We start from the raw sequence: 25,386 nt of genomic DNA on the forward strand, positions 1-25,386 counted from the left end.
AGCCAACCCTATTCCAAAAATTAACCAAATTCAATCCCAAATGTATTTATTCCTTCCTTTTTTTCTTCAAAAACTTTAACATTTTGATAATCTTAGATCCTACTACAAATATATATTTTCTCTTAATTACTGTTTTCACTGCTTTTCGCATTCTAATTTCTAATTTCTAATTTTTTACTGTTCCTTGCTAATCCAAATTAATTGTTACGCTTTACGTGAATTTACCATTAAGTGTCCTAATATTTATGAACAAAGGTATACACAATTATAAAGGATATTTTCTTATCTGATTTTCTGAATCCTACTCATTGTGTATCTTACGTATTTCCTTCGTGGTTGTAAAAGTTTCAGAATCTTTATTCAAATTCGCTTTTCCATGTTTATCGACCAGCCACATTTTGTATGCTCTATTATGCTCCATTCTCGTCGCACATCAGATATGTAGCTATTATATTTAATAACCCAGGTAAAGTATGTATAGATATAATAGAACCGAAGACAATACAGTACAAACTTATCTACCTTATAATACGTAGGAATGTTTAATCTCTTTCTACTGACAATCGTAATGCGAATGCACCGTAATACAACTTTAAGATTAATATAGATGCTTCGATTTTAAAATCGACTGAAAATATACAACGACTCTTCTTCTGACTCTAAAGATTCGTTTTTGAGAAAGTCAATTTTGAAAATGTACTAAATTCACATTCGTTCGAGTGATTAGTATGATCAAAGTTTATCGAAAGAGTCTGTTCAATCGTTCGCGGAGAGACATGGTCGCGGTAGATCGCGCCAACAGGAGTCGTAAATTCTCGTTACAATATGATGATCGACCTCACGAATCAGTCGATCCCCTATTTTCGATTAGGATAATAAAGTTGGCTGAACTGATGATAACACTGAGTTAATAAATTTAAATATACACTTTATTCCAACAACTTTGAAAATTTAAGTATTTACGCGTGGTGCGTGTAGATGTGTTCTCAGCCAAGTGTAACTAACAAGTTAAGATGACGACTGATCAATGAAAGGAAAATCAATCAAGATAATGGATAGTTCAGTGATTCGGATTCAGTCGGATTCATTGATGGCAATTTTGGCTAGGAAAATGAGGGTAACGGTATCTCTGCTAATTGGATAAGGAAAAGGCTAATGGGTAAAGATGGGTGCTAACCGTCCCCAATAAAAGGTCACCCGTGAGGGGCATTGTACATGGAAAAAGCCGCTTTTCTGTGATTTCTTGGAATGGACAATGAGTCTAAAATTTATGAGTCTTAAGTTTATGGTGGGTCCTTAAGATTATTGAAAATATGTAATAAAGGTATCCTGCCCGGGGTATGGACTGGTTTGTATAGAGCCATTATAGATTTGAATAATTTAATGGCATAATAGTCTTCTGTGATGCGATTAAATTTACCGTTTACAAGGAATATTTTCTGACATCATTAAAAATAAGGAACAAGTTGGATTTCGTAAGTTGTTCGGGAAGAGTAATATTTTCTAAAATTCTCTAATAATTTGTCATGAGAATGTTAACATTTCAATATTTCTTTGAATCTGTCTGGTGAAAGCCTGACTGTACAAATTCAACTGGAATACGTGGGTGACCACAATTCAGGAATAGGTTACGGTTATACCATAATATACATTCAGTGCAATGAGAATACCACATATAATTCGGCAAATTTTATAGGAAATAATATATAGCAATGGAAAGAATTAGAAAAAATTATCCCCTTTCATTATTTAATTTTTAATATAGATACAACAAATCTAACCATCTCGATATTAACGACCGTAATTAACTTCGCTTTCATATTTCAAATAAAACTTCTCATTTTCTATTTTGGCATCTTACATCGTCATTTCCGCAATCACTTTCATTAATATTTTCCGTTACTACATATTTCTAATGTTATTGCAGTCACTACTATTATTCATGATAAAAATAGAAAAAAATAAGACACTTGAACAACTACTATCACCTAAACTAAAGACATTTCTAATTAATAAAAAAAGTGCAACTTCAAAAATATAATAACCATACTTTCTTTAATAGCACCGTTGGACTGAGAGAATGTAGATTTATTCAACATATTTCACAGAACTAATAATTTAACAGAAAAACGATATAAGCAATATTGAAACAGACGTAATAATTCACTGGAACAGTAGAGAACAAAAGGAAATCGCCCATATATTAAATAAAATCACACAGCATCAAAGGTATTTTATACGGTCATAATAAAATTTCCTTTCAAACCATTACGAGAAAAACAAAAAGGAAGAAAACTGAAACCAGAAAGAAGAAATGTCCGGAGGCAAATCACGGCATAGGGTATAACGGCCCCCTTTTAATTATTGCGAAACCTACGGCTACTGAGACTCGTTCCGGCTCGTTAGTTACGTACGTCCTCGTTATTCAACTCTTGCTATCGATTTTTCTTCATTTGCGTTTTCTAAGTATTTCCGCCGATTCCGAATTCTTAACTTTCACATCTTCTCTGCATACCGATTTAACACCATGGACATATCTCGTCCAATTTATTTTACCACTCAGCCTTCCATTTATCAAAATCTTTCAACGTAAATATAATAGAATTGGAAGCTATAACAATAGGAGTTTTAACGGTTTTCAGTATTTACGTACTATGCTTGATTTTATATATTACTGTACGAAAATCTCAAGCTATTTTAAATAATAACTGTTGAAGTAATTACTTGAAGAAAAATTACATCTTTTCTTTTCGTATACCTGCGACCCAGAGACCGCTATTACTAAGACAATAGAATTTAGAAAAACCGGAAGGGACCCATAAGCGGATTGTTATTGCTGTTTCTTGTAGCCTTCAACAATGGCTAACAAAAATGTTTTGGACACTCATAGAAACTGTTTATGATTCTACTATATGTATTATATAAAACATAATAATACATAACGTATTTACATAAATTTTCATTAACAATATTATTATATGCGTTGTATAACTGCATAATTTATAATAAATAGCTTGTTTCATTAATACGATATCGGTTACAGCTAGGAGCACATTGATTGGTCTCTATTAAAAATTCTAATTACCAATCAGTGCGTCTAATGAATACCACGAAGGTGGAGAGATAGTACCTCGGCTAACACGATATGGATGAAATTTTAGCAACGGTGCAGAATTTCCTCCAGATCGAACCCTTCCGTCTCTGCTTCGTAACAGCTAAGTTTCTGATTTACTAAAAAAATAAAACCTAAGCAAATTTGATAGTTTGAATATTTTCTATATATTTTCGCATGTTTGGTGCGCTTTGTGTACTACAATGCCTTTGAATTTTACCAAAATGGTAAATAAATGGTAAAATGCGAAAATAAATATTCGCATCTTACTAATAACTTATTACGATGTTAAATTTTAAACTTTCACCATGATTAGATGACATTACTTGTCGTTCTTCGAGCTTCGTCTTTTTTTCGATATTTTTAAAAGTATTTTGTGCAAGGAGGTGCGAAAAAGTAAACTGGAACATTCATGAAATATCAGTACGAAGTACAACGTACTATTACAAGCACGATTGAAATCTGGAGAACCAAAAGTATGTAATTTATTACAGTTCATAAAAGATATAACTTAGAAAAAACGAAGCTGGCACCCCGCTGGGGTTAGCCGCCCACATGCTATATTTATTTTTTATTTTTATTTATTTTTTTTTCTTCACCAACAAGATATAACACTTTACCAAATGTCCATAAGGACAAATTGTAAAATAACCAAAATAAAATAAAAAAAAAAATTTATTACAGTGTTTCATGATTTATAATTATTTATAATTATTGAATTATTGGAATTATGATTTATAATTATTAAATCAAATAATTACATATAAGTATATATATCCTTTAAGAATTCTGTCGAATTTCTATATCCATGTTATATATAATGCCCATTATATGTATACTAATTCATAAAACAAAGGGAAGGTTAAACTGCCAATTGAAATCATAACGGTAGTAAACATAAACCATCGGTATAGACGAGTTAAGAGATTGCAAACTGTTATGGGAGCAACGGCTAGTGCTACTACTATATATGTGAGTTTATGATGCACCAATTGGTACGGAAAGATTAAGCTGTACGTCAAAGGTACAGAAAGATACTCAATTTTTCTCATATAGCGTAGATCTCGTGATAAGATCTTCAATATTGCGCCGTACGATATATTTGTGCTGATTTTTCTAAATTACTTTTCTAACAACTATATTTGTTCATAGTATAAAAGTTATATCAACTAATGTGTATTTTCTGCAGGTTTATACTCCACTGTCTCCCTAAGTAGACAAATATTTTAAATTAACTGATTTAATAATTCTATGATTAATTTAAGACAGTAGAAAATAAGATATATCTGCGGAATTTTATGTTTTCCCTTATTCGAAAAAACAAAACTGCACTAGAGAAAATGTTGGAGCCGTGAGAGACGAGGTTCTGAACTACTGGTGCACACATGATTCTTTGTCTTGAGAAGTTCCAGAACTTTGCAAGGAAATTTATTTAACTTTCATTGTCCCCTCAAAACTCTATACTCGACAGGAAACAGACGCGTTACAAGCCCAAGTTCCCAAAGGGTCATATACCTTATCGGTAACTCGTTCGCTCTTAAATTGACCAAGCCCGTAGGAAAATCTCGCACAGTTGCCAAAGTGTCCCTCTGATTACATTCGTATCCCAACTCCCAGGGAAAACGCGATAAGGGTCAAATAGGACAGGGGTGCGCTACTACCGTTTTAGCTTCTTCGTCGTATTCTTGTTATAATGAAATCAAGTGTTTTTTTTTTAATCTGTCTTAAGTCTCAAAGTCTCAAAGCAGCTGCGGAGTTTAGTGTGAATAGATGTAATTAAATATAAACGGTTATTATCGTATTATCGGAGAAAAACCCCTGGGGAGAACCTCAATGTACCCCAGGTAAAAGGCAATGTAAATACGGACGGATGGGCCATATACCCGTAGTCGTTTACAACAAAGGGGTAATTAAGAAAGGTATGTTTGACCATGGGCCATCCACATCCGTGCGCATACCAAATCATGGTATAAAAGAGAGCTGTGCAGGGCGTTGTGAACAGTATAGAGAGTAGTGCAGAGAGTTGCGGACAGAATTGCAAAGTTGTACAGAGTATAACCAGAGAGAAGGTGTAAGAGATTTTTGTACTCTCTTACAGCCAGGATTGAACAAAACATTTTACAGAACTATTTGTGTGGTGATTGTGAAACTGTGTTGAGATCAATCGAATCATTGTTCACGATGAGCGAAGCATCAAACGCGGATAATACCACTGTTGATGTCGCAGAAGGGTGTGTTGTAAACGATAAGCTAACGAGAATCGAAACAATGGAAATTGTGGAATTGCAAACTGAACTTAAAAAGCGAAGATTAAAAATAACCGGCGAAAAGAAAGTATTGCAAGATCGTCTGAAAGCTTTCGTTGCCTTAGAAATCGAGCACGGTGAAGAAGACGAGGAAGAAGAAGAAAATGAAGAAGAGCGCGACGTGTCCGAAACACCCGAGAGAGTCGACAACAAGAACACGGATTTTACAATGTTTAAGGAAGTGGCAAAGTCCATAGTCACGTTCAGCGGTGATAACAACATCAGTGTGCAAGTGTGGTTGTCGGATTTTGAGCGGATATGCGATCTTTACGATTTGTCTGATGCGCAGCGCGTAATATACGCAAAGAAACTTTTACGTGGTTCGGCGAAATCGTTCTTCCAAAACAAAAGATATCGTGAAAGTTGGGAAAAAATGAAAAAAATACTGAGTATACAATTCGAGGAAGACGTGGACATGTACGAGGTGCATAAAGAGTTGTTGCATCGAATCAAAGACGAAATTATATATAGAGTAGTGAATGATAACTCGACGGTGATCCTGCCCAAACCACTGCATATTCAAGTAGTACGATTAATTCACGAACGTGGCCATTTAGGCATTGCTAAGACGGAGGCGTTAGTAAGGAAGCAGTACTGGTTTAAGGGAATACGCCAGACAGTACAAAAAGTAGTGCATAGCTGTAGTGTGTGCAGGCTTGCAGAGAGAGAACGAGAACAAGGCGAACAACAAGGGTTGCTAAACCCCGTCGAAGACAGAGAGCTCCCATTCGACACCTATCATGTCGATCATCTCGGACCATTGCCCATTACGAAGAAAAATTATCAGTATATCTTCGTGGTGATTGATGATTTCTCAAAATTCATCTGGCTGTATTCCACAACGTCGAAAAGTTCCGCCGAGGTCATTCGTTGTTTAAAGAAGCAGTCTATGAATTTCGGAAATCCAAGAATAATTATCTCCAATGGCACAACGGCATTCGGGACAAGCGAGTTTAGCAACTATTGCTATCAGGAGCACATACAGCTTGTTTGGAGCCCAATTGGATTTTCATGGACAAACGATCAAATGGAAAGGGTAAAACGAAAGCTTATTCCCCTGCTGAGAAATTTGTGTGAGATAATGCCAGACGAGTGGTATAACCATCTAAATACGGTACAGAAGTATTTGAATGCGACTCCCACTAGAAGTACGAACGTTACCCCGTTTCAGCTGTTGTTCGGAACACGGATAAAGCTGCGAGACGATATGTATATCTGGCAGTTGATCAAGGATAAGTGGACCGAGATGTTCCAGGAGGAACGTATTCAGGTGCAGGCAGAAGCAAGAAGAAGGCTCACTCGAATTCAATCCGAAACTAGATGGTTTTACGCGTAACGTAAAATGGCGACAGTGTACAAGACGGAAGATCTAGTGCCGATCAAGAGGACGCAAGAGGACTGAAGATTCAATCGAGATTCCTTGGACCGTACCGCGTAATGAAAGTTCTGCGGAATGATCGCTACACTTTGCGTAATTTTCTCACCGTCACCAATTTCACTAGTAATACTATCGACGAAGATAGAATTAGTATAAGATAGTATAGTCTGTAGGGCGGTAATCACAGTACATCACACAGTACAGAAAATATAGAGATTATATATTATTATAGAAATTTTTTCGTACAACGTTTCGTTCCAGAGAAAATCGAGCTTGAAAATTTGTCAAATGTACTTTAACTTAGCTAAGTACCGACTAGATAATAATGAATAAACAATCAGCAATAGATTATTATACACGCGAAATTAAATCAAAAATATAAAATAACATTTTTCCATTCAAGGTCTCGTTTTCAGTAAAAAAAGTTTAAATGCATGTGTATGTGACATATTTTCAAATTTTTTTCTTAGAAGTGAAGCATCTTACGAAAACACGTTATTCTACATTTTTTACTTATTTTTACATGTAGTTTAAACCCCTTTCGATTATTTATTCGTGTCCAATCCGGAATTAGCCTAATTTATGTATACTTGTCAAATCTTCAAAGTTGATGTCCACTACTACGATTATCGCTTCAACTTGTACTTCGATGCTAAGGACGGCAATTTGTGATCTAAGGCGTCAAACTTTTCAATTAGTTCGATAATAAAGAACGTAGAAATATAATTCTTGCGACACAAATCATGGGGAAGGTCGAAAGGTCAACACATTCGGACGACAGATGCGTTCATAAAATGTATAACACCCAAGTGTCGAACAGTCACATGGAACAAATTTTCGTCCTCAAGCCTGGAAAAACCCGAGACCTAACTTTCTTCGACCATTAAAACTTTCATTCACCGTTAAAACCATCCTCCATCTTCTCCTTAGCATTGTTCGTTTCTACTACTTCTTGCCACCATCTCCGTTTTAAACAACCACTAGAAATATTTGTAACACATTCACATTCATTTTCTAACACATTCATTTTCTAAACCTAACTATCCGCACAAAGGGTAATTGGTATTTATGATATGTACAGTTAGTCAGAAAAGTTTACATACAACTCGAACTTTAAGTATTTGACTTACCGAGACAAACTAGAAACGCAAATTATCACAGAAACGTACACATTTACAGATCATCTTAGAATGACTTTAAGTTTTAATATAACAATGTATTTCCAGAATTAAAACAACGTATAAGAAAGCTCACATAGCTCACGAAAGTCTCTTATACTGCAAATTATAAAATCTTTGATTTTGTCGGTGCATGAAATTGGAAATCTACGATGTTATATTATGCCCATATGTTAAGAACAATCAATTTTTTAACAAGAAATAACGACGCGAAAATATAAGTATATATAAATATAAAATATATACAACGTAGGAAAGTTGTATCAGATTGACGTAATATAGTGCTAAGTTAGAATAGCGTAAGTTTTAAGTATGAAAGCTTTCGTAACTTTATGAATGAAGAAGAATGTATTCACAACTCGAGACAAAACGTACTTGTAAATTTAAAACACTTTATGAACATGAATTGAACATGATTCCATATAACGTAGGATTAAATTAGCATATACTAACAGTTTGAACGACAGAGATTCAATGTCATATTGGATTCTTGAAGTTTATAGAGTATATTATTGATTTCTTAGAAAAATAACACAATAAATAATAGTTATGTAAAATAAAAATATTAATGTATATCTATTTTAAAAACTGAAATATATATCATAAATGTAAGTTAAAAATTGAAATAAAAAATTAAAATTTTAAAATGTGTAATTATTAATTATTCTACTAATATAATTACTGTCTCCAAAGTGAATTAAATCTTTTAAAAACATATGTTTAAACAAGAAACAATTATTTAAGTCCAATAAAGTGCTGCTTGAAATAAATATTAGGCTTTGTATTGGTGGAACTACCAACTTCATAGAACTTTCTAATGAAATTGAAGTACATTAAGAAAAATGAGCAACTGTGATCGGGAAATTGCTTTCTCTACAGGATATAAGTAATACACAGGCTTTTAAGAGTAGTACCTTTGAATCGATTTTATTATACATCATTTAAGCAGTGATTTTAATTTGTTTTAATTGTTTTTATCTCTACGTACTCTACTTAATTAAAGAAGATACAGCAAATTCTGTCTCATAAATATTGTGTTTTCATGATAAACAAAGTTTTTTGTAACTGAAATTATTTAAGATTCACATAGAAAGAAGATTCTCTCATATATTTTTGCACGTTACGTATACAATATCATTGTTTACATTTACAAACTGCAATATATCGTTCACATCTCCGTATCATAAACAAAATGATATGTAAATAAGATAAAATGAATAAAAAATGTAGAAGCAACGGTGTCCAAATATTAACGTGAGTAACTATATATATTGCTTATTATAAGAAATTGAGTAATATCGATTGAGCACCGATGATGAATTTCGAAACCCAGTTTGATAATAAATCAGAGTTGTAGTGAGAGTGTAGTGAGGAGGAAAGATAAATATGGACAAGAATTCAATCCAAAATAACTTTATAATGTCAGAAACTAATAAGCGAAGAAAACGATGCAAGCAATTTCCTATCAACAGTGAAGATTCAGTCTCAGAAGCGGTGGATGCATTTAGATGAGAAAATTAAGCTTTTTCGTGAATGGAGCATTCGTACTTTCTCCTTGCAAACCATCCACTGCTGCCTTCACCCTAACGGAACAAACAAGTAGAACGTACGACAGGATAATGGCTTGAAAGATATCCCTGTAAGAAAGGGGTAACTTCTATATTACAGTCTTCGAACGTTGCGCCCTACCTTAAGTAACAACTTAATGGAATCGTTAAGGATAATGGCGAGAGTCACCCCTCTGCATTGGAACACTCGGATTCATTCACAGTATTGATTACTAGAAGTAAAATATACATATACAATATATATATACATATACAATATATATATATGGGAGAGTGCGTGCGTGTATGTGTATGTGTGTGTATGTATGTGTGTGTGTAAATGTATATATATATATAAAATATATATATTGTATATATTGTATATATATGTATATAAATGTATATATATATATACAATGATGAATAAAAATATTGACGCTGATTAACTTTTCTTGTAAAATTCTACGCAACTCGATAAATCGACTAAACAATTTAATAAATCATAAAATAAAATTGTTAAATTCTGAATCTTCCCAATATTCCTTTCAAGACCTATTAAAAAGTATTTGAAAGTATACATAGATCAAAATATGAAATTTTCTTTATACAAAATGTTCTCGTCACATAGAATGCTTATAAAATACTGAACGCTGTCAGTGCAGAAAATTTTGGATAATCTCTTTTGTTCAAGAAGCTAATCTCCAAATCTCAAACATTGTCCATACGTGTACATTGATCAATTAGCGTTAAAAAGATATGAATGAGAAGTGTTTGGTATAAAGATAATATTGTATTTACGAATAGAATTATGTGCATCTATTTCCGTCTCGAGGTTGCAAGATCCGAATTAACCTTGATAGTGCATGATCCTATCGTGAATATTGCCCATACAGGACAAATGGTTTGATCGGATAAACGATGGGCCAGTTCAATATGTTCCAACTTATCGACTATTGACTTCAATCGTTCTGTTTGCCATTCGAATGTGGCTCACCGTGAATTTGAATATGACCCCATAATTATACAAACGACACATTTATCCAACATTTTTTATTGACCCCCTAAAACTATCCAATCAAGTTTCGAATTTATGTTTTCCACTATTACAGAAGAAAAACGAAAAATACTAAATGTAATAGGATAGATGGAGAAGGATGAACAAAGAGGATGAAAAGTAAGCGGAGATAAGAGAAAGATATAAAGCCGGAAGGTCGTCCTATGCCGTTATGTAAGGACTATGTACAATAAATAATAGTGAAAATAATAATTCCTTTATAGACGGTTAATTAATTTTACCCCAAACACAGTCTTCTTTTTTATAAATGTATCAAAATTTGATAACAATCTTCACGGATATTAATTTATGCTACCTATTATAAATGCGTTGTATTACACTAAGCATTCTCATCGTGGACATGAATAACCTTAGAAACAGATTAGAAGCAGATTAGATTAAACACACAATACAAACAAAATTTTCTCGTCTTATTTCACAAAACAAAATTAACGGCGCCCTAATTTTAGAAAAATTTCCATATTACGAAAAACATAATTATTTTAAGATTGCTTCCTCACATAGTAGTTTCAATGAAAGATTAATGTAGAAAGAAAAAGTCATAATGTAAAATTATTCTTGTAAAACTAAATTTCATTACTACAATTTATATCACGAAAAGTGCCTATTTTCCAGTTTACGATTACAATGTATCATTAAAATGTGCCGAAGGTAAAAGATATTTAAATTGTTAACCACATTTTTTAAATATTTATTTCATTCATCCAGAATAACTTAAGGTTGTAACAACTTAATAATGCAAAATTGGAATTTCTGTAGATTAGATTACTACACTAGGATATAGAATAGTACTAGTATTGATCCTCGGACACTCTGATTGGTGAGTAGAATGTTAGACCATAATGTTAGACTCAGGAGTTGGTAAGTTGAGCAGCAGCAAATTAAGCAAATAGAATATGTATGTGTATATGTAATATAATCATATTAGAATAAATATTAATACATAATAGTAAAAACAATAGAAATAAAAGGAAATGAAAAGCTACGCAAATAAGTTCCAGAAAAAAACGAGACATTAGCTACACAACTAATTGAATTAATTAATTAAATGACACATAAATGAATATGATCTCTAACAGAAATATCTATTGATACGTTGAGTTAATTTAACGTGAGGGAATTAATATTATTCAAATAATCGAAAATTTGTAAAACTACAAATTTGTATAGCCAATAATCTAAAATGTACTATTATACAAATCAGAATTTACGTTTCTCAAGGATTTACGTCAGTGCAACAATTGAAGCATGAAATTGAATATGCTTTACGTGGCCTCCGACCGATATCAGATCTTGTTGAAAAAATCTTTAAAAGCTTGAAAATCAAGTTACGAGTAAGTTCACGTACTACTAATGGTGGCCATATAGAAGTACGTGCACGGACACGCATATTAAGAAGCATTAATGAGAATGGTGCTATTTTATGGGTTTGAAGAAGGAATGGAAGACGACGAGACTAAGTAAAAAATATCACGAATATACTGTCGGAAACATAACTGTAGCGAAAAATATTTGATTAACGTTCATAAGAAATTAACATTACCCTTCAAGAAGAATGATTTTGTAGATCAATATCTTATGCTTGAACTGAAAGTCGAGATCAATTTTACAGCATATCCTTGTAACAAGTTTTTATCAATTTTGCAAAAAATTACTTGTATAATCCGGAATATATATGTTTTTGCATCGTGTTGTTACAATATCGACAGTTAGCTAAAAGAGTGACATATCTAAAAAGAAGTTTTTCGGGAAATCGATTTTAAATGGAAAGTTGAAATGGAAAATTATTAATAACTTGGTCATTTAGAAATGAAAAAATTTTATTCAAAATCCAACATACAATAACTTCTTCATATTTCTACAATTTTCATCGACCGTTTTTGCGCTTTAAGAGTCTTTAATAAAATATTGTTAAAGCGATAGCATCGAGTAGACTAACATCGCGTTAATATCAAAGCGTCTATCTCCGCAAAGTCGAGATTAACGAAACCTTGATAAATTTTGATTTCTGAAATTCTCTAAGCTCAATCCAAGCCGGTAAAATAAAAAGAACGAATGAATGTGAACAAGAGAACAAAGCAACCGTCGTACGATGCTTAGAGTTAACAGAAGGTAAGTTCTCACTTTGGCTAACTAAAATGGAACTTTTATAATTTCCACTTTCCCCCGAAAAAAAGCGCTCCATTTGATTTGTAAGGTTTTCTTCGTCAATCAGCTTAAACAAAATCGATACTACTTTAACTTAAAAATATATAGATTAATATATATATACATATCTTGACGTTTGCAAAAATATTCGGCTGTAATCAAACTTTTACTGATTAGATGTAAAATCAAATAACAAAAATACCAATTTGTGTAGAAAAAAAGTAGTAGATTTGTGTGGATGGCAGTATTTTTCTTCGTACAGTTATAATCGAGCCATTTACCATATTAATAATTTTGTTCTTCATTGTACTTGTCCAACGACCCCACCAGTTCCTCTATAATGATGCTATTCGTCACTTTACTGTGTCATGATGGACCTAGTTGTTCATCACCATATATCATCGATAATAATTATTAATGAAGAGATAAAGTAGTAAATGTAATGTAAATAAATACGTAATTTTATATGGTATATAAGGAAACAGTTATAAACGCTGGAATAATTAATTTTAGTTTTTAGCCAAAACAGTGACCCAATCCACAAAACCCACATTGTGGTTGAGGAAGAATGAAAGTATAATGTATAGATAAATGAATATACTTGATGTGATTTATTTCTTTATTGATTTTGTCTGTAAATTTGTAAAGATGAGAAATTCTTAAAGTCCACAGCGTGCAAGGGATAAATAATGTAAATGGTAAAATGAACAAAAACGCGGCTAGTTCTAGTGAGATATATATAATACGTATATATTCTTATTGGAAAATATATATCGAAGAGCAAAATTAAAAATAAATATAATACAAAAGAAAGTAAAAGAAAGATCGTATAATTTAATATTAAAAAATACTCGAAACTTTCTAAAAAGTTCGCAAGCACTTTACTTGGCGTATCGGTCTAACAATGAGAATAAAGCAAGCGGTGCTGTTCGTTCGATATCAGAGAATTCATGGCACGGTGCAACCTTCACTGGAAGTCAATCTCGAAACTTCTTGTCACATTTCTCCTACTACGATACGATATAGTCATCAATTCAAGCAATCGTAAAGTTATGTACTTCAATATATTAATATACGTATGAACCTACTGGTAGTATTAGGTTTCAATATTATAGTAGTATTTCAATCATACTATTAAAAATATGATAGCAAAGAGCTTTGCAAATTACATAAATTATCAATGTTACGATATTTATAATCGATTCAATCAATCTTAAACATTATAGTAGTCATGATCAAAATCAATGCTCCATTATGACTTTGTAAAAAATATTTTATTACAAAATGAGCTAATACTATATAATTTGGTAAATACCTTTGATGGTTTTCAAACTTCAATATGTTAAAAAAGACTATTTGAATAAGCAAAATATCAGAAAAATAGCGTTGCAGATGATTAGAAGTAATTCTAATTTTACTTTACAATTCCAATTCAACATCCAAACCTAAACCTAAGCCTAACTTCAAACTAGAAAAACTTCACAAAATAAGAATCCACGACATAATTAAAACCATAAATGAGATTCATAAATATGATGCAGAAATTAAAATCATTCTTCATTTTTTATTTTTAGTTATTTGAATTTATTATCGATATATATTAAATCAAGCTTCTTTCTTAATTGTTTTCCGTTTATATCCTGTCGTTTAATTTGCATGTATATAGTTAGTTTTAGACTAGATATCAGTTTAGTTCTAAAATAAAATTAAAAATACCTAGAATTGTTTGCGATATTTTTTCAAATGATTTTTTACCTTTTCAAATAGTCCTTTTTAATATACTGTAGTTTCAAAACAATCAGCAGTACTCCCCAAATTGTATACTATTACAAAATAATACTCGTAAAATAAAAAATGGCTGTTCGTCCATAAAATGCAAAAATGATACATTTTTCTCTTTAGAAAAAAATTGTAACAGTAGAAAAGGTATTGGAAAGATGTATGAAGGGTTCCTATAATAGAAGTGAAAACAAAGAAAAATGTTTATATTAAAAAAATGTTCAATATTCGTTGATACAAAATCAAATAATTTCTGTTCTTTAAGTCATAAATAATATAATTAACTCTATACATAATAATAAAAAAAATGTACGGATTTTTGCACTGAGTTCTAGAAATAAATATATTCTTTGTTTGATGCAAATAACCAAAAAAAAAAAAAATGTCCAAAAAGATCCGAAAGGATTGGTAAATAATAAAATAATAAAAGGTATAATAATAATAAATAATAAAATACTAAAACAGTATCCTAAAAAGGGAAAACAAAAGAATAAACAATAAATTAAGTATAATCAAAAAAGTCAATCCTTTATATATTCAAACAATATGTTCAAAGCAGATTACTCAGACACTAGTTAAGATCTGACGCTTGAAGTGCAAATTTCATTGCATCTTTTACTTGGAGAGCCACTTTTGCATGCATATAAATGCGTATGTACTTCACAAAAGAAAATATTTGGAGAGAACATACGTTTTCGTGGCGTACGATTTAAACGTAGCATAATTAATAAGCAGCTGTTTCGGAATTTCAATATTTTTTAATTTATATACAAGATTCTTACATGTTCGCGTGTTTCTTTAATAAATCTGATATTAAATAATCAGGGTTGACATAAAACAGTAAAGAAAGTTTTATAAATATTATTTTTATATACTTATGTCATAATTCAAACATTCCAACGTTTGCTCTTCGTTTAGTTTAGTTTAGTAAAAATCCTTACAAACATAAAGGATTATTCAATAGTAAGTAAAGGCATTTAATTTAAGCTTCAAGATCAATTAAAAGGAAAAAACAAACCGTTTTTCATTAAATAAATCTTTCTATTGTTTAACATATTTGATTGTAAGATATTATTACTATTTCGCTAAGTATTAATCGACCAGAAAGAGAATAAAATTCAATAAAAGATTACAAACTTTAAATTTCATGAATAATATACTGATATTATTTAATTTCCAATTGTTAATACATAAGAATATATTTTAAAATATGGACAATTTTATTTATTGTGACCTATTGAATAATCATGAACACAAACGTGTAAACGAATCAAGTATGAACACATACCCTCTTCTATGAAAAGATCATCACAGAAACCATTGATAAGTTTATTAATAACACTAGAGAAAACACAATCACACGTAAAAGGATAATTTTTTTCTCTCCCTCTTTCGATTTTGAGAACTCTTGAAAAGAACGATGAAAATCCACCACAAAACAAACAGCCAATTTAAAGTAAAACGAGATAAATGTAGTATTGAAGCGCGTCAAACTGTTCCTTTACGATGAATCTCGGCACTCTTTCCATTCAAGTTCTCCGGGGAATCTGAAGTTTATGATTGTCAATATAAATCGCGTGCGACAGCAACAACACATGGAATCACAAGAACGTTTTAAAAAGCAATGAATCAAATATAAAAACACATATCTATTTTCAACTTCCAACTAATTGAATGAATAGTATTGACGATCGTTCTCTGTGATGAAAGAATAGAAAAAGTCACAATAACACGATATAGCTGGTGTACCAACGAGGTAGGCGCTGAATGAACTGGAAGGACGAAACCAGAAAGACAAGAAAGAACAGAAGAGCATCACGACGACGCGAAGGCTGACGACGCACTGACTACCCGCCTGGCTGCTCCCGACAGCCGAACACTTGGGAGAGAACACCCATTCTCCCATTCCAATCCATTCTCCCCTACTGCACCGACACGCTCTGCTATGCCAAAACCCATCCTCCCACGCGATCCTCTCCTCTACTACTACCCTCTACACACCCTCGTCTTCAGTCTTTACTGATCGGAACCGAGTGATCCACTTTGCCAAACATCGAACACCCTACGACATACTTGTGGCTATTAACACACTACTATGTTACTTGGCAAATTATTAGGTCGTTTCGCATAAGTTCTTTATCGATTTTCAATCAAATATTGCTCACTGTAAGTTGGTTTGTATCTCATCGCAATCGAATAAATTTTAAGTTGCGAAAATCTTCAATTCTGCTCCCTGTAAATTGATCTGTATCTTATTGCAAATAAATACATTTTAGATTGTAATGAATCTTAAACGCTGTTCACTGTAAGTAAATCTTTATCTCATTGCAGTGTAGATCGATTCTTTTCATCATCGATTTTCTATCAAGCACTGCTTTCTAAAATAGTTAAAACATCGATAATTAGAAAACCGATATGAAGTCTAACTTGAATGATTCTCAAAGTACTGATAACGCGTTGCTGTTTTTTAAGTAGATAAACCTACTCGATTTCATGTAACTAAGTAGAATTGAATCTTGCAAACATATAATCACTGATTATGGCATTATGGGATTATGGGATCAAAATAAAAACATAGGTATTGCTTTCTGTCAGATTTTCTGAATATTTTATCAATAGATCGTCGCCAAAGGAATGGAACCTAACTAAAAAATAGTAAATTATAAATAAATATTTTATAGTCACAACAATATTTTTAATTAACCAGGTCTTTTTATGCATTTCCTATCACTTCCCACATAAATGACTACTAGTCGTAAGCTCATGACTTATATCATGTAAAATCATGTAAAATTCCTTTCGGATCAATATAAAAATTCGTATATTTTTAATATTATTCTTTAGTATTTAAATGTAAACGTATCTCTCTGAATAGATTATTACAAACTACAAGCATTACGATCCTGTTCTGAGGTTACGAAAATTACGCGAGTAATACGTGCTATACTAATTGTAAGCAAATCGTACACTGAACTTGTCACGGCAACTGTATATGGAGATACGGATGGTGTTACGCCCTTTTTAGTTAATTATAGTTTAACAGGTAACCTTGTACGCTGGTGGAGCTATTAATCTTTCCCACTCGAAAATCCCATACGGCAAGTTGCGGTAGATCGTTTTGAATTTCACCGAGTGAATAGATTTAATATTACATTTATGATTACTTTAATCGAGTGTCGTGAAATTATATTGCAGCACAATACGACGAATAGCACAAAATTTAACTTTTACGATATAAACTGATAGCTACGGTTCGTTGTTAGTTTGTAATGTGTCTGATTCCATATGTCTGATCACATATTGGATTTACTTAGAATTACAAAGCTTTAAACCTCGTTCAGATTAATCAAGCGACTTCAAGTTGATATGATATATACATATGTATCAGATCAAGTAAATAACAAGTTCAGGCTAGTAAACTAGTTTCAAGTTACTTGAAGTTAGATAACTTGAGTAATGCAAACGAGGTTTTAGGGATAATTTTGAAAATTTTTCAGACGTTTATGAAAGATGTTTCAAATATTACTTTGTTATCGCCGATTTTTGAGTTGTGAAATTATTATTACAAATTTTTATGGTAAATCATCAAGTAGCTTATGTAAAATGTATTCTGAAAATTGTAGTGCAAGAGAGGCGGCGACCCGGTATTCTATAACTCGAAATAAGACGAAAGTCAACAATAACAAAATTGCATTGGGAGCTTCATTTTCCAGAAAATTCAGTTTGAAAACTTGTTAAGTGCTGACTAATTCCTGACTATGCAAGAGTGAACTATTCTACATGCGAATATAGGTTGAAAATGTACGACAAAATTTTCTCATTTGAAATCTCGTTTTCGAGGGAATCGAATTTGAATTTGTCGAGTATACGTGCACCAGGCTAATCCCTGGCTAGACATGTTTGAATTCGATTTTCTCAAAAATGAAACTTTCAATGTAGTTTTGTTATTTCTGATTTTCGTCTCATTTTGAGTCATAGAATCTTCTTAACTTCATTTATATCACGACTTTCCAGACACGAATAAAACAAGTTATAAAACACGTTACACGTAGGATCTCATTTATCTGATCTCATCGGGGAACAACCAGCTCATATCTAATTGGAGTTCATATAACAGGAATGCAATTCTCACTGGAGAATTACTCATATCAATTACTCAGAAAGTTACATTAATCATATATCTAAAAACTAAATGTAACAAATACCCTCGTGTCAGAATACACCTGATTATGCATTATTTTAAACGAAGGCGTACACAGAATGTCTTCAATTTTAACAGCCAAACATTTTCACCTTATTCTAACTGCACTGGATCTAGTCAAACACAAAAGCAATGTATATAGATCATTTAAAATTTGATTAAAAAGTTATAATAAAAATTTGACGTTCCAAGTGATAACTCCAATCTCATGTTATCGAATATTTATATCTTTTTTGCTTTGAATGGGAAGATCAAATTGTCTTGTTATTTTAAAATCAAAATAAAACCCTATTAGTAGAGGACAAAAACATGATTTAAACATATATCATGTTCATTCCCTGCAGTCTTCAACCGACATACAAGTGTCTGACTCTAACAGGATATTTCCACTGGCAAACGATATGTTTAGCCAAAAGCGGCGAATACATACTCGTACTCGTTTGACACTTATAGGAAATCTGAGCTTTAAACTCTAGACCAGTGGAAGTTATATACTCTCATACGTATATATTAGAACACTTGCTGATCTCGTACAAAATATGGTAACTATTCTAGATAGTTAGAGAAATAAATCGTTTAACATTTTGCATTTATACCAGACAAAGATTCAAAATACATGGAAAAATAGTGTGAAAACTAGTGTTTTCAAGAATTAGAAAAATTATACGTATATTATCTAAAAGTATTATATCTAAATCCCATTGAAAAATTTTGATATAAAATAAATGCTTTAAAGTGAAAATCTGAAATGAAAATATTGTTGAAGTGGTCGCCACTTCTAAGAAAACTCTACATCTGGTCTTTAGTTTTCTCAAGCACCGAAGCCATCGACAGCGTATAGACAAAAGACTGCGTTGAAGGCAAACCATAAACGGTACACGTGCAATGTTGGCTTCAGGGTTTTTCAGTCATAGGGTAACGCTGCTAGCGTGCGGATCTGGACCAGCTCATATTGTATTCCAAACTTTGTACTTACACTTTAATATTCAAAAATATATATATTTTCTACCTTACAATTTATCCACACGTTCCTTTGTATTCACATACATCCAATAACCGTAACAAATATAGTAGATTCTAACAGAAGAAATAGAATGTAATATTGAATATTATCGAATATTTAATAGCAGGTATGAATATTAATATTGAAGAAAACTGTGACTGATAGATATGGTGGATATAAGCGAAGAGAATATTTAACTGTATAATTGGTGAAATTTCTATCGCTATACTCAATGTATATATGTGTATATATACATATATATATATATACACGGTTTTTACAATATAAGATTCTAAACCAGATAGTTTCTTAAAAATTTTAATTTTAAATTTCCTAATAACAATTTATCAAATTAACCTAATTTTTCTAATACTTTTTTGTATTGACAGTTTATGTTGGATTTGTTAATATGAAAGAATAGTTTATTGAATATTTTCGGAAACTGTATTTTCTTATGTAGGTATATCTCTTATCCCTCGCAATGTGGCAAATGTAAATGCAATAACTCGTTAATCTCGACTAAAAGAACTCGTTAATTTCGTTTCCATAATTTCCGTCCTCAACCTAATTCTCAGAAACAGTCGGATAGAAGTAACTTAATTATTCCCAAGCTAAATTCAAACCAGTAAAATAGAAAAGAAACTAATAGAAATCAACGGAGGAACAAAGCTGCATTCAGTGTACCAAGTTAGAGATAAATTAATAAGAAAGATAACTTTTATCGTTTTTTTTCCTTTTTAGTCACCTTTAATTAAAATTAATCGAGTAAAATTAGCTTATTCAATTTAAAATAATTCTATTAAATCCATACTTTAAAACTCGTTTTAATATATCAAAACTTTATCACAATTCTTTTTATTGGGAAAAAAATAGAAATGATAAAAATTTCATTTCTTAGCAAGTGAAGTGATATCAAATCGTTCATCAGATCCGAGAGGCTTGGCTTTGTTCTTTGGTCCACTGTTATTCGCTCTTTTTATTCTCTGATCTGAGCCGAGCTCGGGGAATTGCAGGCGTAAGAACTTGCCAGGAATTCGTTAATACCGTCTTTAAAATCTTCACCGTATCGAAATTCACGGATCATTAGCGTATTTGGTAAGTGAATTCCAAAGTTTCTTTCCTTCGTGTTGCTTTTTTCTAACTTTGCTTTAATTGACTTCTCATATATATTATTTACTAATAAACTACCCAATATACGTAAGTTTAATTTCCTTTAACATAAATTTTTACATTTTACGATAGTAAAAACGAGACAAATTTATATAACAATCTAAACATAAATCTGAATCTAATTTTAGTACTATAATACATAGTTAATATTTTTCTTGAATTAATTTTTTAAAAACAAAAGAACTAACAACCTTGCAGGAGTTGATCAATTCTGTATGATTTATACATCTCAAAAGTCGCTTTAAACAAAAAGAACTACAAGCTTTTAATCATCGTGATTTCAAATTTCAGTTTACACAAATCAAGTTATTTAACTAGAAGTCGACTGACTCTAAGTAAATAACCAATATCTAAAATATTAAATAAAGAATATCTAAAATGGCTTAGTTAGACGTACATATTTGTGAAATGTCTGTGAGAATGATAAAAACTCTGATTGAGTTTGTAACGCGAATTCGTCGCTAGTGGTCACTCCACGCTAGCAAGAATTCACACCTGGTAATTGAGACGGTGGAACCATTCACTCACTACTACTCTATCGGTTCGACTGAAAGAATGAAACAATACACAACTCCGATCCTTTGTCACAAGTTCCTTTATTACGAACAGTCCGTTGTATACAGTGTGTTCCAGTATTGATGGTACAACCTGAAGGAGATGATTGTACATAAGAAAATATATCGAAAATATGGAACAAATATTTTTCATTTGAGGTTTTATTTTCGAGAAAGTCGACTTTGAATTTCCTTCAAGTACGCATGCACTTGACTATATCGTGGTTAAACGAATCACGATACACACCATATGCCGTAGGTTTATGAGTAATAATAAGACATATAATTCTTAAGATTCACTTTATTAATGTAAAAATTGTTGAAAATGTTGACCACCGTACTGCATACACAGGTGTGCTCTCCGAATTAAATTTTCGTGCACGCTTTCCAACATATTTTCCGTGCACGCTTCCCAACATATTTTCCGTTTTTAGTTCTACGAACGCCAAAATGACCCTCGCGTTTAATTGTAGAAGACTTGCATTGCCTTCGGAATAAACTTTTGATTTTATATATACGTTTCCACATAAATGGATAAAGTAAATAGTGGTTTGTATCGAGATTCGTTTAACCACAACATAGTCAAATGCATGCGTAGTCGGAGGAAATTCAAAGTCGATTTCCTCGAAAACAAAGCATCCAATGAAAAAAATTTATTCCACAATTTGCGACTTATTTTCTCATGTATAATCACTGCTCCAGGTTGTACCATCAATACTGAGACACCCCGTATGCAAAAGAAGAAACAAGTTAGGCATAGAGCAAAATTAGAACCATAGATATGACAGCGTTAATGGCACAAAAAAATACCATGTCGCCTTTGATACAAAACTTTATAAAATCACCAATATTTTGTATATTACGTTATATATGAAATATATTAATTTCATTTATGTAATTTTAACGCGCATCTACATTCGTTTTCCCGAAAAAATCTCTCGCAAATTAATATTGTTGCAAGCGTTTGACAAACAGAATGAATCGTTAAAGCTATTTAATATTCAGAATATGGAACGTCAAAGCTATTTGATAATCACAATATGAAATGCCAAGATCAATGCGGATCGTGGCAGAAAATTAAGACAATCGGTCTTTACCGATATCCGACATATTTATTGTGTAGAAAGAAATGATAGAAATTTTCAATTGCACCTTACATTGTACGTATACTTCATAGACCGTAGCGAATAACAATTTATTCAAAGAAGACCGAACCGATCGATTCGAAGAAGAGAACCGATCCCGTAACAGTATTATGACAAACATTTCAATACCATCACTTTCGCAATATGAGTTTCTTAAAAGCTGATATTTTCATTCTGCTGTATTAAAAAACTGCGAATGCAATTTTTAATAGATGGCTAATCCATTGCACACTACAAAAATTCTATCATCGCAATGTGGTGCATACATACCTATATGTATATGTAATAAAAAGGAATTTCTTTACTGTTAATGTTAGTGATTTCGTTGATTGAATTCAATATAATTTCTGGGCTTTCCATAGAGGGCATAACGAACCTGTGATTTTTTACACGATCGGTATTTCAGAATGTGAAACACGATGTCTCATGAAGTGACAAATCTATCACGTATCTCGTCTATAAGGATATTACAGAATATCACCTACCACCTAATACATTCCTTTATTCGACATCTCGTATGCAACATTCTTTTATCATTACACTAGTGTCATTCCCAACGTTACCGATCTAGCATAGAATAAGATTATAACATTTGTAGTGGTTAGAATTGAAACTAAATTTAATAAAGAAAAGGAAATGGAATATTGTATGTATGGAATATTAAATTGCATATAGAATAGTTTCTGAAACAAAAAAATAACTAATTCTCAGTAAGTAAAGCTCAAATGTCCCTTCATAACAATTATCTTTTTTTGTTTTAATCATTTTATTTTGTACACGTTATTTCACTCTTGATCCTTTAATTACATATATATATTTAACGTACTTAATATATTAATATTCGTATTCTATAACAATCTTATTTATTGGGTTAGTATTTACACAAAATTACAACTGAAAGAAGAGCGTATAACACATCAAAATATATTCCGATAATTACATTTTAAACAGAATTGTGAACATATAATGCAATTTAAATTTGAATTAAATTAGACATTAAAAATTTGTTTTGAACACAAAGAACGAAAAAAGAACTCCATTAAAATCACATGATTCTTTTCTAACCAAATAAAATGAGCTCGTTCTGCTATAACTTTAAATGCAAGAAACAGCAATGTATAACTCAAATATATCACCAGAACATTCTTTATTATAACACTTTGTGACAATTTCAAGTAATTAACATCAAATTGAAAATACTCATCGGTATGAAACATATGCAGTTTTTAGCAGTATTTTAAGAAAGAAGTGCTGAAAAAGAAATCAATTTGGTAGCCAAAAGGGCCATCAAAATATCTACTCGATGTAGACCCGATCAACAAACCGTAAGTTTGTCTCGCAACACTAATTTACTAAATTAGCTTTAAAACAGCTATAAAATAGAAAATTCGTCAAATAGATCACGGATGTAAATAAGGGTGCTTTATTATTCTGCTATACCGATTAATTTACTACTGGTAGAACAAGAAAAAAGAAACAGAAAATTCTCAAAAACACACTCCACAGCAAGGTGTTTTAATCGTTTACACAACGCTAATAAATAGTAATCTATGCACTCATATTTAAATACACGCAACTGTAATGGTGAAAAGTCTCAAAACAAATATATTACAAGCTATTGATACATGATCATCTTTCGTGCAACCTTTTTAGCTGCAGTACATGATACAGAAACTGAAATATACACGTCCATAGTTTTTTTTTTTTTTTTATTATTTTATTTTGGTTTTTTACAATTTGTCCTTATGGACATTTGGTAAAGTGTTATATCTTATTGGTGAAAAAAAAAATAAAATAAAATAAAAATAAATATAGCATGTGGATAGCTACCCCCAGCGGGGTGCCAGCTTCGTTTTTTCTAAGTCATATCTTTTATGTCGTCCATAGTCTCAGTGAAATAATTTGGAGCATTTTATAAACTCAATACTAAAACAGCGTGATCATTCATTGATGTAACACTAAATAGGATGGTAATTAAAACAATCATGATGGAGGAATATCACAGCATTTCTTAATTCTTTTCTTCAAATTGTTGCACGGATAAAAAGCTATTTTTAATATTAACCACATTTATATGACCATAAATTGCAACTGTACAAAATTAATTAATTCCTTTCTATTAATTCAAATTTTAAATAAGAAAAAATTTTTAATTCTATTATATACTGTAAGAAATATAGTAATTTATAAAGAAAAAATTCTAAGAGCAATCGCGATATCTTATCATTCGCAAAGTTACAGCAAACAATTATTTCTTCGCAACACTAATACATAGAACAAACCGATGTTAGTAGTTTTTCGTAGCTCTAATTCAAACCGTAATTAACACTCGTTCGCAACTCTAATCCAATTCGTAATTAATCACTCGCAACACTAACAAAACAACCGCGATTTGCCCAAATTAGTTGTAAACCGAACTGTACATCGGCCAAGAAACAAACTACTACTACTACTACTACTACTATTACTAAATACTAGAAACACTATTACGAGTACAGTGACAAAGTAACAGGAGTGATTTTCGATTTTGTTGATGACCCATACAATGGAAAACCATTAACCTGTTAACTGCAGAATTTAGTTTCAAAAATTTCCTACGGGGTGCGTAATTAAAATCAAACAATAACGAGTATACATGTCAAACGCAAAAGCCTTCTTAGAGACAACATCCCGAGACGCCTCTGATACTCGAGTTTAGCACATTGCTTTCACGCTTTAATTTACATACTATTTTGCTGAAATCGTCTGACCACGGCTAGCGAGAATTGCGTAAAACACGATACAAATACA

General features: G+C 31.6%; 1 protein-coding gene across 6 annotated transcripts in view; it reads right to left on the reverse strand.

Moving 5' to 3' along the window:
* LOC132910676 (trace amine-associated receptor 9) overlaps positions 1-25,386 on the reverse strand; it is a 98,810-nt gene that overhangs the window by 65,860 nt on the left and 7,564 nt on the right. Inside the window, exon 1 of one of the 6 annotated variants that reach the window (XM_060966533.1) lies at positions 15,812-16,381. The exons of the other annotated variants lie outside the window; for them this stretch is intronic. The gene's annotated coding sequence lies outside the window, so the exon portion shown is untranslated. Of the gene's footprint in view, positions 1-15,811; positions 16,382-25,386 lie in introns of those variants that run through there. 6 annotated transcript variants of the gene reach the window in all.

Source organism: Bombus pascuorum, chromosome 9 (assembly GCF_905332965.1).
Source record: "Bombus pascuorum chromosome 9, iyBomPasc1.1, whole genome shotgun sequence".
In the NCBI taxonomy this organism is placed as follows: domain Eukaryota; kingdom Metazoa; phylum Arthropoda; class Insecta; order Hymenoptera; family Apidae; genus Bombus; species Bombus pascuorum.